This window comes from Coenobita brevimanus, chromosome 16 (genome assembly GCF_032717465.1).
Source record: "Coenobita brevimanus isolate Jiangsu-jjx chromosome 16, ASM3271746v2, whole genome shotgun sequence".
NCBI lineage: Eukaryota > Metazoa > Arthropoda > Malacostraca > Decapoda > Coenobitidae > Coenobita > Coenobita brevimanus.
In genome coordinates, this window is record NC_136969.1 from 28826649 (window position 1) to 28842482 (window position 15834).

General features: G+C 41.0%; 1 pseudogene across 1 annotated transcript in view; it reads left to right on the forward strand.

Moving 5' to 3' along the window:
• Nucleotides 1-13554, forward strand: part of LOC145390925 (uncharacterized) — a 17942-nt pseudogene extending 4388 nt beyond the window's left edge. The window contains exons 2-10 of the transcript XR_013895757.1: nucleotides 1608-1642; nucleotides 2656-2718; nucleotides 2806-2910; nucleotides 3909-4180; nucleotides 5186-5388; nucleotides 7216-7351; nucleotides 8685-8750; nucleotides 11767-11856; nucleotides 12484-13554. The product of XR_013895757.1 is annotated as an uncharacterized LOC145390925 (transcript). The remainder of the gene's footprint in view (nucleotides 1-1607; nucleotides 1643-2655; nucleotides 2719-2805; nucleotides 2911-3908; nucleotides 4181-5185; nucleotides 5389-7215; nucleotides 7352-8684; nucleotides 8751-11766; nucleotides 11857-12483) is intronic.
• Nucleotides 13555-15834: the final 2280 nt, after the last annotated feature.

Consider the following 15834-nt stretch of genomic DNA (forward strand, 5'->3'; position numbering starts at 1 on the left):
AGGGTAATGTCTGTGTAGTCTGTGTAACTCTCTCTCTCTCTCTCTCTCTCTCTCTCTCTCTCTCTCTCTCTCTCTCGTGACCCAAATACAGAGGGCGGTCACAACCAATGACCTTGTCTGTCCTTCCTCGCTCAATACTCGCTCCTTCTCTCCTTCCAGCGTCCTTTCCTACTTTCCTCCTTTGTCTCTCCTTCACTTCTTCGTCTTCCTTGTTTACGTATTTCTTTCCTTCCATTCTTCCTTCCTTCTTTCCCTCGTTTCTTCTTTCCTTCTTATATTCCTTCATTCCCTGTTTCATTCCTTTCTCTTTTCTTTTCGTTGTTTCCCTCCTACCTTCTCCCCTCCCTGTGTCCTTTCCTTCTCTTCCTCTTTTCTTCCTTCCTTCCTACATTCCTTCATTCCTTTGTTTCTTTCCCTTGTATCTGTCTTCCCCCATTCTTTTTGTTGTTGCTTCTTTTCTTCCTGCTTCTTTCATCTCTCTCTCTCTCTCTCTCTCTCTCTCTCTCTTTCCTCGCTTTTTGCCTTCTTTCCGTTTCCTTAGTTTTTCTCTTTCCTTTCTCTTTCTCTCCCTGTTTTTCATATTTCCTTTGTCTCTCTCTTTCCTCTGTCTTTCTCTGCTTCTCTCTTTCTTTCCTCTTGCACCTTTCATTTTCCCTCTCCCTTATTTGACACTTTCTTTCATTCCTTCTTTTCTTTCTTCCTTCTTTCTTTCCCTCCTTTGTCTCCATCCTTCCTCCCCATGTCTTCCTTCTTTCTCTATTCCCCTCCTTTGGCTCATTCCTTCGTCTTTCATTTTGTTTCTTCTCTCCTTCCTTCTCTCCTTTCTACTCCCATTCCTTCTTTCCCACAGTCTTTCTTTTCTTTTTCTCTCTCCTTCTTTCATGTGTCTTTCTTTTTTCTCTGTTCCTTCTTTTTTTCCTCTCCTTCCTGTTTGCTGTAGTTGCATCCCTCATTCCTTCTCTCATTCCTACGTTATTTCCTTCTTTCCTTCCTTTTTTCTCTCCTTCCTTTCCATGTCTTCCTCTTTCTGTATTCCCATCCTTTGATTCTTTGCTTCCCCTTTCCTTTTGTTGCTCACCTCCATCCATCTCTCCTTCCTACCTCCTTTCCGTCTCTTCCTCCTTTTTCTCTCTCTCTTTCTTTCCTGTTTCTCATCCATCTTTTCTTTGTGTCTTCCCTTCCTTCCTCAGTAGTCGCTCATTCTCTCCTCCCTACGTGTTTTTCCTTCTTTCTCTCCTTTGTCTTTCTCCTTCTTTCCTTCCTTTATTCCATGCTTCGTTTCTTTCATTTCTTTTTCCTTTTGTTGCTTCCTTCTTTCCTTTTGTCCTTCCCATGTCCATTCCTTCTTTTCCTCCTTCCCTCCTTTGTTTTTTCCTCCTACATTCCATTCTTTGTATTTTATTTATATTTTCCTTTCTTCCTTCCCTCCCTGTTTCATTCATACGTCTTTTCCTTCTCTCCTTCCTGCCATCCATTGTCTCTCCCCTTCCTCCTTACATTCCATCCTTCTTCTGTATTGTGCACATGTATATACCAATCTTTGATCTCCATTTTCATTAATATTGGAACGGAATTACACCTTATATTTTTTTTTTATCCGTTTTTAGCTGACATCAGAGGACTGCGAGTCAGGAAAGATCTTGTAAGTACTGAAAGGCTTTAATGTTGCTTTGGTTAAGACCTCAGTGCACGATGGTATATGGGAAACAGTTACCATAGTTTTATTTTGTTACGTCTCATTGTGTGACTAAGAGAAACAATATTAGATGTTTTTGTAGTAGTAGTAGTAGTAGTAGTTGTAGTAGTAGTACAGGGTGGTAGTAGTAACAGTACAGGGTTGTAGTAGTAGTAGTAGTAGTTGTAGTAGTAGTACAGGGTGGTAGTAGTAACAGTACAGGGTTGTAGTAGTAGTAGTAGTAGTAGTACAGGGTAGTAGTAATAGCAGTAGTAGTAGTTCCAATGCCAGGCCCAGCTGCAGGTGAACAAAGTGGATGGTAGGTTGAAATTAACCTCCTGCCATTCACCATCCTTCATTTGGGGGGATAGGCGGGGACCACCCAACGTTGTCAATGGTTTCCTGGTTTATAGGAAACCATTAGGTTTGTCACTCATTGTAAACCCACCTGAAATGGAAAGAAGGGTAATAAAAAGTGACAGGGAGGAAAGGGAGAAATGACAGTAGAGGAGGCAGACACAGAGATAAAATGATAAAGGTGAAGGAAGATGTAGGCAGCACTATATCAAGTGAGCCATCAGTATGCAGGCTTAATAACACTGCTTCATCCTTTATGTCTATCTATCTATCTATTGCCAGACGCCGCAATCCCGCACGAGGTGGCCACTTGACTCTAAGTTATTTGTTTTACAGGGAGGGGCACTAACCCTTCACCAACCCACTTGACACGTAGGGAGCACGTATGGTTTGGTTATATGATTACCACCCAGTGTTGTAAATGGTTTCTTGGCTTGCAGGAAACCATTTGGCTTGTCACTCAATGTAAAGCCACCTGTAACTTAAAGAAAAGCATTAAGTAGTGACAGGAAAGATGGGAGAAATAGGAAGAGAGGAGGGCAGGCACAGAAAAAGAATGATAAAGGCTAAGGAAGAAGTAGGCAGCACTACATCACGTACTTAATCGTTGTTGTGCATGACAGGTGTGAGCAGCAGCCAGACAGGTGTTGTGACCCACCTGAGCGTCCGTGGCCCCCCCAAGCCCCACAGACACCGCCAAGAACCAGCAACCAGCACCCAGTCTCTTCTGCGCAAACCCCACCTCCACACAGAACACCAAGCCAGCACCCCCTCCCTCCCCTGCAAGCCCCACCCCCACCAAGGAACATCAACCACTACCCGCAGCCTCCTGTACAAGCCCCACCACAGCTCCCCATATGGACAAACTGGTATTTTTGGTAAGCTATAGAATATGAATTTTTGGCAAATTATGAAAAATGAAAAAAAAATTATAGGTAAATTGTGTATATGACTCATAGGCCAGTACAACAATCATTGGATATATCTGCCACTGCTGTTAAACTGTAGGACTAGTAGTAGCTGTAGCCCCAGGTTCATAATAATGTGAACTTAACTGCATGCTGGCTAAAGTTACCCCTCCCCCACCTGCAGTACACCATCCCCCTTTCAGAGGATAGGGACTTAGAGGAGGTTGTATAACTGAGAAACAGAGTTGCCCAGGTATATTGGTGTCATCACATGAAGGCGACCCTGGACATCACAGGACTGTAGTATGTAGTGTAAGGTCTTAATGGAACACTTGAGAGTGGAACATGAAAGTGGGGAGAGTAGGCTGTACTGACCTTGAAGACTGTGGGTAGTTCTGGCTGGATGTTGCTGAATCAGCATAACCTCTTCTTCTTCCTTCTCTCTTTCCCTCTCCTTCTTTTATCCTTAAGTACAGTACTAGCTCTTACTTCTTCCCTGCTTCGTAATGATAATGTTGGATTGTAGATGATAGAGAGATGAACTTGGTGTTTGACAGGATTACTTAAAGTGACAGGCATATATAAGTGTGCCCATTTGCTCTCCCTCTACAACTGGCTCTGAGCTATAGGATCTCAGGCCACCTAGCCTACCACGTCCATTGAGTAGTCTGTTTCAGCTCATAAGAATGTGTGTCAGTGTATGTGTGTGCAAAGTCCATTCTCTGGGAAAACAGGTCATAATATAAATTTATCTCTACTGTACAAGAGACACAGCTTGTTTTGTGTTTCTGCCTTATCATACATCTATCACTCTATATTGGTCTTTTCTATAATGTATAAGCTGCTATGTACTGTATGCTTTATGATGATGATGATTATTATTATGATGATGATGTACAAATTTTTACTTATACGAGTATGTTATTGTACTTATATGAATCTTTATATATATATTATTGTGCTTGCAGGGTTATGGTAGGAGCAGTGGTAGTGGCTTGTCTGGCAGGATGTGGGTACTGGCGAAAGCGAAAGATTTATGAATCCTCTGCCTCCCAGACCCACCCCCATCACCACCACCACCCCTTTGCAACCCCCACACCCTCTGATGACACCCCCACCTATGGCCCTCCTCTTCCCTTTCTCCCCCCTGCCCCCTACCCTGCCCCTCCCCCATACAGTGAAGCAACTAGATCATCATTTGACCCTCAGGAGCACCACCTCTATGATGCCGTTTTGGCAGGTGAGTAGGTAAAAACGGTAACAATTGATTCCATTTTCTTTATCATCGTCATCATCAAAATGCCTTGCTCTCCACTGGGAACCCACAGACAGGGGATGGCAGTGAAAGAAGTGCCTCCAGGCTACCATATCCTCCCACACCTTTCTAAGTCTCTCAAACTCTCCTCATCCTCATCCTGCTCATTCTTCAGTGTACTGTTCCACTCTCTTCCACACCACATAAGCTCTGCCATTACCTGCACTGCCCTCTGTGTCACTTTCAAAGACTTTCTTTGGCACTCAGCCTGTGTGACTTCTTTGTGCATATCCATAGCATTTCAGTGTATTCCTCTTTATCCACTCATTTTACACACTTCAAAGTGTAGGGATCCAAGGGTTGGCCAGGCCAAGGGAGTTTATGTTTAGAAACTGTTGACTGCATTTACATGTGTTAGCCTTTTCACTTGATGGCAGCTCTCCATGTGTTACAGTCATTAGCCATTTACCTACTCAGTCCCTTGTCTGACTTATCTTAATGCAGGGCTTCATCCCATATTTTCCACAGTCTGTCCAAGGGTGTTTTTCTATCTCTGTTCATACCTATGACTCTCTTAAGCCAGTAACCTTGCCTTGTGACCATTCTCTTCTCTCAGCATGTCCAAACCACTTTAACCTACTAGTCTACATCACTCTTCTAATAGCCATTATGCCAAATCTCTCTTGCAGGACACTATTCTCTGTTGTGTCACCCTATGATGCCCCACTCATCCATCTCAGCTTTCTTATTTCCATACTATAGTTCAGTCTATCAAAGTGTAAACAACCAGTCTGCTCCCTTTGGTGGCATTACATGATCAGAAACCCTCCAGAGATCTAACATATGCATGTTCATTACTCTTACTACAGCATCCAAACCACTAGACCACCAGGTACAACAAGGGAGTGGAAAGGGAATAAAGCAGCCTCTTAAGGATTCAAGGTTCATCTGGCTAAACACTTTTAACACCATTTCTGCCTCTCTCTCTAGGACGCAGTGTGTATGACTACTACGACCGCCGCCACCCAAATGCGTACTATGACCGCTACTTCCTTCCTGATGACACCTCCTCCACCAGTGAGACTGCCTCCCTACTCTCCTACCGCCTCCACCGATCTTGCTCCTCTCACCTCCCTTCCAGGCACCACCCCATCAGGAAGTGTGATATGCTTGCTCCTCCACCATATTCTGAGGTAGGTAGGTCTGGGGAGAGAGTTATAAGGCCTTGCAAAGTTAGTATCTAAGTCCTTGTAGTCCATACTAAGAAGATACCTTGTACATCATATTTACTGGGGAATGTATATTCTATTTGCACTCATTCTAGTGTGAGTGAGGTACAGAGAGAGAGAGAGAGAGAGAGAATGCTAACACCACTCCATCAGAAAATGTCATATGATCACACCTCTGCTATACTCTGATATGGGTCAGGGTTGGAGAAGTGAGTCAGAATGCAGTGTATAATACATCATTGTAGTGTAGAAGTTAAAAACAGGGTCCATAAAGTTAATAAGGGATGACATATAGTTTTAGGTTGTCTTCTTTGGTATGGACTTCAGTAAGGTTTAGCCTCTTCACAGTGAGTAGCCCCCCAAAAGCTGACTAACATTATATGAGAATAATACAAATGAAATAGAACAGATGTCATTGTAGTAAAGAGGTAAAAGAAAATTGCTGCTAACTATTAATAAGGTGTTCCCTAAGCTAATTAAAAACCATTGGTGGTAGTAAGCATAAGAGAGAGAAAAAGAAGATTATGCTAAAGGAAATAGAATTGTCAGGTGATGGTAAGAATAAAACAGAAAATAATCATAATACAGGGAATACATAGGTAGAGTGACAGATAGACAGGTAATAGAACTGTCAGGGTATACCAAGAATAAGGGGCACTCACCATCCACTCACTCGATGTAGTGCTGCTGTCGGGTGTCTGCCCTTTCCTCTCTTCCATCCTTCTTTCCTTCCATCCTCTTCTGTCTTTGTTTCCTTCATTCTTTCCTTGTCCTTCTGCCTACAGGTGACTTTACACTCCCTCTTCTGTCTTTCTTTCCTTCAGTCTTTCCTCTTCCTTCTGCCTGTCAGTGACTTTACACTGAGTGACAAGCCAAATGGTTTCCTGTACACCAGGAAACCATTTACTACGCTGGGTCATAACCATATAACCAAATTTTGGCACCTGGTGGGTTAGTGGGTAATTATTGCGCTCCAGTCAGATTGAGCCGGTGAAGGTTTATATCCAAGGGATGGTTGGGGTTGATTGCTCATGTAATGCCACTCAGGGATGAGTGAGGCTGGTCACTCTCATCTAAATGTTGGGACCAGCTGCCTAGCCCTGGGCTCCTATGCTCCTAATGGGGCAGTGTAGGATTGAATGATGGATGGATGGATGGATGGATAAACAAAATGGTCATCACCTTGAAGGTGTTCATGAGGGTCTGGTGTATATATACAGGAGGTAATGAGGAGAGGAGGGGAGAGGGTTAATGATGGGGAAAGAAGGGAAGGGAGGGACAGGTAGGGTACGAAGGGGAAAGAGGGAGGAGAGAAATGGAAAGAAGAGAAGGGAAGGGACAAAGGGAAAACTCCCACAAAAAGTAAGGTCTGTACCTCATATCATCCATGTCAGGTTCATTCCTTATATTCCAGTACCATATTAGTTTACTTACTGGCCAACTGTGCCATGATGTAACATAAGCTGTAACTATTTATGGTGATGAGGGGTGCCCTTGTTTTGGTCCATGCCTTGTATCCCATAACCATATTATAGTGGCTTTGTCTTCACCTGATAGAACTGGGCCACTCCCTTAACTTGAATGCTGTGCTAAGTTATGGTTACATGAAATTTGATGTGCCTTAGGATGTCAGAATAAGTCTTCTTGGTTACTAGTCAAAATGACCTACCAATTTGACTTCAGTAGGCCAACAACTGAGCTGGGAGAGGTTATGGATCATTGTCTGGTAAGAACAAAATGTGCTATAATTTCCATACCAGAGAGTATTACCTTGTCTTATTATCACTACAGGTTGCCGCCAAACCTGAGTTGTATCCTGTTGTGGTGATGAGGGGTGGCATTCCTGATGTGCACTCCCTCAAGTCCATGGGTGAGGCTTACCACCACCACCTCCCACCACATTGTCACCATTACATCTACAGATCAGGTACCATATTCCATAATTCCAAAGCTGAATGTGTGTTTAAGGTTGATTATTTATACTTTTATCTTCACTCATATAGCTACCAAGCACATCATAATGAATCAGAGTGAATAATAAAGCTGAAAGACATCGTAAAACTTGTTTATCTGAGTGAATAATTCACTGCTTTGAAGGGTGATTTGTCTTAAAAATTGATTAGAGGTAACGGGGGCGTACCTAGAGATTTGGGGGCCCGGGGGGCTAGGTTCTTTGTGGGGTACCCCTCCTGGAGGGGGGGCCCCTCAAAGAACCTAGCCCTCCTCATTCTCAAAACTTATCTAATATCTCAGCAGGGATTGTCAGGATGATAAATATAGTATATATATATTTTTTAAATATTAATAAAAAGCTTATGAATTTTAAGGCTTTTGGGGGTCCCCCCTCAATTGGGGGCCTGGGGGGCAGTTTCAAACAGCCCCCCCCCTGCCCCCCCCTCAGGTACATCACTGAGAGGTAAATATGGGGACAGAGATCATGAGGCATTTAGCCATGATTCTGATCTCTGTAACCTAAGAAATGAGGCCTGTAGCAGGTTATTCATCCACTTTCCTGGGATACAAGACAACTACATCATTGAGGTCACCACAGTTACCTCTCCCAGGCATTACCCTGAGTAACCTCCTCATTTTACCTATCAACCCATAAAGAATGGATTCAATCCTTGGGACATATAAGCCAGCAGTCTCATAACTAGTGGCACTAACCACTTGGTTACTGTGGCATATTAGCAGACTAGGATTCTTTTTACTGTATTATGGACCCAGGTCAGCCACCATTATTAAACTCTTTTGCTGTGGTTAGTGCATGTGGATAGCACAGTATATTCAGACAGACATCAGAAGACTTTGCTTTTCTGAGAGACATCCTATAGGTTAGAGACATCAAAAACTATCTTGATCAACCCTTCCTCTGCTGTTGGCACATGTTAGATGTTTACTCTGGCTAAGACAGAACAGGGTTGTTAGTTTAGAAAAATTCCATCAGTCAAGGGGTTGAACTACACCAAATTTCATCATACAAATTAGTTCATAATATTTGCTGTATGTATACATTATTGATTTATATTTGATTATTTTTTTATGCATTAAGTATAAAGATACGCTGTGTGTCAGTTTCAGTGTCCTATTCATATTACTGTAGTCTTATTTAATTTTTTTGCATACCATATGTATATTATTTATCCAGTTTTTAAATAAAATGCATATCATTACTTTAGTTATCACATGTATGTGTGCTGTATTTCAGTTTGTTTTGTGATGTATTATTTTCCTCATCCATTCTGTGTGTGTCCTGATAGATTCTGTGCTGTGGATCAGGGTAGATTCAGAAGCAGTGTACTGGAGGTCTGCCAGAGGAAGTAGAGGTACAGGGAGTACAATTATGGGCCACACTTTTAAAACTCTGCACCGGCTGATTGCTGTCCCCTGCAAATGAGTGCCATGCAAAAGCTTAATCATCATTAACACTTGCAGTATAGTTACAATAAATCTTTTGTATGTTTTTCTAGCTGGTGATGGAAAAGGATGCCTTCACACACAGGCACTGAAATAATCAGGACTCTCCAATGTCCAATTACATAAATGTCTAACAACTCCTTCCTTGTCCCTTGAAAGGAGATTAAGGAAAGAACAACTTCAGCCTGCAGTCTACTGAGTTCACATTCAGGTAAACCTGGGGCCACAATAGCAACAACATATTCTGGCTTCCACTAGAAGATTTTACTCATTTAGCAAAAGAGAAATCTTCTAGTATATGAGTCACCAGTTTATCAGAAAAACATTCCCTTAAATCAAGTACTGGTTCTGTAGTGCATCAGTTTTCTTTGCACTGATAAATAGGCAAGCATGCTGAAAGAAAAAAGGAACACTACTGGCTTTTGTTGTTGTTGATGTCATTGTGGCTTATGGTTCACCTGAGTGTAAATTAAATCCAGTCGACTGGAGGCTGAAGCTGTTCTCCTGCAATCCACCAGTTTCCTTTTGTAGGATAGGGAATAAGGTGAAGAACACTTGTATGACTGGACAGCAGAACTATCCAGTTTTATTGGTGCCATTGCATGAAAGTGTTCCTTGCCAGCATCTACAGCATGAAGAGTAGATTTTTGTAAGGGGTTGGGAATCATGCTGGTGCTAAATTTATGGGTATGGCATTATAGACTGTACTGTAGACATCACGCTGGTTTATATACATCATGATTTATATCTGTATGTTTTTCAAAATGCAGATCTTTTGCAACACCTTAAAATACAGGTTGTTTATATTCACCACAGCAGGCTTCTGATCACCTCACATGAACTGTTCAATTATATGTCATTTATGTTTTTGACATATGATTCATGTACTGATTTGTAAAAAGTTTGTACAGTATTAACTCCTTCAGTCCAGTGATATAGTTTTCATTTTACTCTTCCTGCCTTCAGACAATTTTATTAACTTGTGGGGCACCTTCGTAGTGAAGGGATAAACCAATGGTATAACTAACCCCTCCAGTTTGATAAGTTTCTCCAGTGTTAAATAAGCTTATATATAGCAAGCTAAGACTAGCTTTTTGGACTGAAGGGGATACTGGAACAACAGAGATACTGGAATTAAAATATTTGTATTTCCTCATAAGAGTCCTTGTTTGAGAATGAATTGATGTTGTACAGTACCATGCAGTAGCACAAGCAATACATAAACAGCACTGTGAGTTGGGTATAAATTAGTCTACCAACATTGTGAAGATATGTTTGCTGTTGTAGTACAATAGTTTAGCTCAGATGAGTTCTGTCACATGTATGTAGGAAAAACAGTTGAATTTCAACAGTAAACATGTTACTGAACCACAATGGTGCAAGTTCATTCCTTTGCATATCCGAGCACTGCAGTAAAACACACTGAATATTATGTTACTAATCAGTAGCTGCCATACCACCTGTACCATAGACTGTTCTCTAATAAATATTTTCCCTCTGTCTAGTAACACTCTTGTATTGCTTACATAGATCATCACAGTCAGTGCTAAAGATGATGATCCGTGACACATCACCTCTCACATAAATATATTTAGAGTGTAGTTTGGTCTTGAGGTATGCTAAAGAATCTGTCACTTGTAAAAATTGTAGTTATTTTACTGTATTCTGTTTCATAAATTAACACTGTCAAAGTATGTTTGGAAACCCACATACAGCAATAAGTGGGCAAGGCCCTAATTCAATACAGTTATTTCAAAATACTTGTGGAGATAGGAAATGGTCAGATTGTATTCCACTGTGCATAATGCAATGAGTAAGGTAAATACAATAAAAGTCCTCTAATTCGAATGACAGAGGACTGAGGGTCTTTTGGACTTTTGTTATTTTCCGTCTATTGGGAGGGACCTTTGAAAACATTACACATGTGTACATGATCATTAAATAGCACTTAAAATTATATGGGTTGTTGTTTTAGACACTGGAAATGCATGGAAGTGTAGCTGAATAGCTGCAGGCAGATACATCCAAGTCCAAGAGCAAGTCCAAGCCAGGTAAATCCTTAGATAAAGTCCAGAAAAATTCCAAAAAAGCCCAGAAAATTTTGAAAAATTTTGCCTTTAAAGATTTAGAGTATTGGGATATTGGATTATTGGTGGTCGGATTGGAGGACTTTTGCTGTACATCAGAGTTCTTTTTTTTTACATCACTTTCTCAGTACTCTGTCCATCAGTCATCAAAGCCTTTATGGTCGCATTAGGCTACGTAATTGAGAAATTTAAGGTGAGAGTGCCCAATCACTTGCCTTTGTTTGGGATTGAGCTATAAACCCGCTCCACCTCTTGGATCTAAACTCTTATGGGCCACATCCAGTTAAAATGCCTTAACCCACGAAACCACTGGACATTCAATGTGTTTCACTAATGATGCAGAAAGTTGGGGATTAGTCTTTCTCATTACAGTGTTGCATTTGATATTATATCCAACTGTCTTTTCAAATGCCTAGTGGCTTCTCAGCACTGTAAAAAGGGTGTCTTTATGAAGTACAGTCCTTCCAGTTTACATTTATACTTTGCCATAAATGTGGGTATCCATTCTTTAGAATGGTAATGTCTTTCGAAGTTAATAAATACAGTACCAGTACATTATTTTTTACTGTTTTAGAGTTCTTCTTTCTAAATCATATTTTTTTTTGTTTACTTTAGTGTTTGCTACATGTTATGAGTACTATTTTATTCATATTTACTGTTTGGTAATTCGTAATGTTTCCTGTCCAGTGCAGTGCAGTACAGTACATTAATGTTGCTGGTGATTCATGTAATTCACTCCCTAGTTGCAACACAGTGTTTGGTGTACCTCACTAAGTTATTGTCATTTTGGGTGTTATCGCATAGTCTGCTGATAATTTTTCAAATTTCTCATTTCAAGGTTCTGTGTCAACCCCAGAAGGATCACAGAGTTCCAGCTACACCTGCAGTGCTATACATCATGTAAGTCTATTATCTGAATATTAATGTTGCTATGTAGTCAACAGGGGTGCAGTATGGGTATGATGATAAGAAGAGTCTTGTACCTTTATTCTGGTGCAAGAAAGGGGTACCTTCACTTTATCACACCAATATAATTGAGCAGCTCCACTGCCCAGTTATTCAAACCTTCCTCATACCCCTATCCCTGAATGGAAGGTAGTGACCCGCAGGAGAAGGTCAGCTTGACCTCCAGACCATTGGGTTCATGTTCAGATAAGCAGAGGACCACCACAACAACAATGTCTTTTTTTCTTTTTTTTTTTTCTAAAAACATGCTGGATGTAATGTTAGGTTTGGCCATCTATTTAGTGATGCATTCTGGATTGAAATGTTATCATGTATATCCTTATTTTTTTAACCCCTAGAATCCAGGTGAAATTCTTTTTACATCACTTGTGTGGCTGCCAGATAATTTTATTTAGGGAACGTTTGTTATATTGAAAAAGTTTATCAATGCTACCTCTAATGCTTTCAGTTCAAAGTCTCCCTTGAGCTGAGTGAAATTGTCTAAAGGTTGCATGATTGACGTGGAATGACACCCCTGGACTCAGAGAGTTAGTAAGTTTTTGTGCTAGTTAACACCGCTTTATGTATTGACAGAGTGATTGTCGGGGAGGCCGAGTGTCGTCGCCAGGGTGCGTGTTAGTCATGGCCTCACCAGCCTCTTCTGTGGGACCTCATACTTCTGATGTGTCCAGCCTTCCTCCAACTTCCCCTCCTTCACCGCCGGCCCCAACATCACCCTCTGTGCCACTTTCCCCAGCAGCTCAGGAGCTCCGTGATGTCTTGCACAAAATTAGCCAACTGCCGGGCACTGCTAGCTCCCCTCCGCCTCCTCCTGCCCTCACCCCAGGTCCCTCTCCTCTACCCACCCATTTTTGCTCCCCAGTTCACTCACCCTACACCTTCCGGGCCAGGGGAAGGAGGCCACTTGGTGCATCACACTCCTTAGAAGTTTCTGGTCCATCGCGCCCTCGGTCCCTGCCACTCAACACGACACCACCTGCTTCTCCGTCCCCCTTCTTGCATGACCCTCCCTCTCCCCTCCTTACCACCTCTGCTTCTACACCCAATTTGTCTGCTTGCTGGCCACCCTCTCCTGCTCGTGCTATTCTCGTGGCATCATTGGATGATGAAGGAAATAGAGTGATCCACCGGTCGGCACACACACACACCCAGCGCCCACTGTCACCGGGGGAGGGAGAGGGGGAGTGGAGCAGAGGGGTGGGAGAACACAGATTTAGGTGGATGGCCAAGCACAGAGTTATTGACAATGTGTGACTTACTATCTTCCATCAGTCTTAGGGTCATATTCAAGGTGAAATAGGAGATTCATAGCACAACATACAAGACAATGTTAAGGTATATTATGCATGCAAAACTGCTAAGGAAGAGGTACTATAATACCTCCTATGCCACTTTGAATGCAGCTCTTAGCCTCCTTCCTCCCATGTACAGTTAATCTCTCATCCTCGACTATCATTCAGAAAGATTATATGATGAGGAATGTACTGAATCACGTGTTGTGTTGAGAATGAACTACAGAAATTAATAACAGTGGAAGGACTGAGGAAGTATTGTAAGAATTGAAAAACACTGAAGTAGTTTATTTCTTCCCCACACAAACACAGGCATGATGGTATCACCAGCTTCAGCTGTACCTGTACATGTGATTTATTATGGCACTTTAAAAAATTATGTGCTGAGGCAAGACTAATTAAAAATTGAGTAGTGCTAACAAAAATTAGTTAGTACCTGTACTTTATAATGTTCTTCACAATGCTCCATCTGTTGACAAAAACTTTACTGGGAAGATACACAGTCAAGAGAAATCTTGAGTTGGATTATTTAACAGAATCCTAACTTAAAAATGCAATCAGGTTAACAACTGTTGGAAATTTTATATATACAGGATTATAATTTCAGTTTTCCTTTTTACAAATAATTATTTCACAACTCTGAATATAGTACTGCAGTAAATTTTACTGCCAATAGTGAATTTAAAAACTTCATCAGACTTCATTAAAAAAGGAAATTACCCTTTCCTGTAACTGCACATCAACTGCTAGACATTACTTAAGAGCTGGTTGCATGCCATGACCGCCAGTATCTTGTCTAGTCTTCCATTTTCTTTTTATCTTTGCTTGTGCTTTTATCCAACAAGCTTTCATGTGGTGCTGTCTCATGTTTGTAGATCACCAAAGCAAAAATTATAGTCCAGTATAAATAACTGGTCAGTATGCTTAATAGTAATGCTTCATAGTACAGGTATTGTAGCTGCTTAAGCCTTAGAAACAAACTTTTCTTTATTATTTTTTGTTGGTAGCCAAGATTACCAGTATCTCATATTCTAGTGTGTGCTGTGTTAAGAACTGAACATTAGTGTCCTAGTTTTGAAGTACTGTACATATTAAAATGGCAGTCTGTTAATAATGTGCCTGTAATTTACAGGTGCAGTAAGGAAGTACTTGATACATCCATTAAGGATGTGTATTTAGACCCCTCTCACATTCTTGATAATGCTGTAGTTTGTTCAGGTGTCAGGCAGTACTGTAATCATCTAACTGAAATCACAACACAGAATTATATTTTCTATTTTATATTTAAGAAAACACTGTACTGATTAAAAACATTAGAGTCTTAATAAATACTGAAGTAGATAGTATAAATATAGTGAATGAATACAGTGCAAGGCTTCACCCATGCTGTGTGCTACCTCCCAGAACCATTAACAAGATTTATGCTACTGTGCTCCCCTCCAGCCAACTTGTCCGTAGAACCACGCCCCATCATTCACCATTTGATATTAATGGAGACTTGGTGTGAGATTTACAGATAAATACAATATGAACATACTGTATGACACAGATTTCCAGTTTAGCAATAGGACGAAAATTACCTTAGCCAGTTAGAGGTGACTATTACAAGAAGACGTGAATCTGCAGACCGGTTGGCAGGTGTGGAGTACAGTCTAAAGTTAATCATACTAATTTCTTCAGATAATTTGCAGTACATTGCACACGTTGCTTTAAAATTTAGCTAGTAGTCAAGAAAACCCCAAAAGCATACTTTTGTCTGACAATAGTCTGAGAACATTTTCTAGTCAAGTGCCAGAATAACTTTTGTAGGAGTGAAAAAGTAGAGTAACAGCAAGGCTAAACTATCTCATTATAGCCTTACAATGGGTGCCTAGCGACACTGAGACTGAAGTGTAGTCAGTTTGTTCTCACCTGACGGAACGAGGTCACTCACAACTTGAATACTGTACTAAGCAATGATTACATGAAATTTGATAGAGCCTTAGTTATAAAGTAAGAATGTGTCTTCTTTGGTAACTAGTCAGATCAACTCTCCAGTCTAACTACATTTGGCCATCAATTGAGCTGAATGTCTGGTTAGAAGTAATGCACTGAAGAGTTTGCCTTGCAGTTAAAAAAAATACAGAAAATTAGTGTAAAGGAAAATACCATGCACAGAACCATATACTGTATAGAGTTGTGATGTGAGGCTCTTAATAGATACTGAGGGATGTACAGGGTAGAATTAACATAGGAGTTCGAGTCAATGTTTAACATTACTGTTTTCGTCATTTCTGATTTTGACACTAACCTATAGTCTATTTCAGATTCGCTTTACACCCGGCCATGACTCTCATTCTTCCTCTTCTTGCCAGATTCTCTAACTTCATCACATGAAACTGAAATTCTGATTTGGAGCAGACCATAATTAGAGGTTATAGAGTTAGAGAGGAGGTTGGGCAGGTGTGGAAGGGTTTGAATTATGGCTGAGTGTAACTCTGATTTTGAAAGAACTATACAACACTTTCACCTTGGCACATCTTTACCTCAGGGCAGCTACATTACCCTATCAAAGGTAAAACAGTCATGAATGAGATGTGTGTTTATATGTAGGTTGAACACTTAGAGATGTACGACCATATCAAATACACCGTAGTTTAACTAGGAGC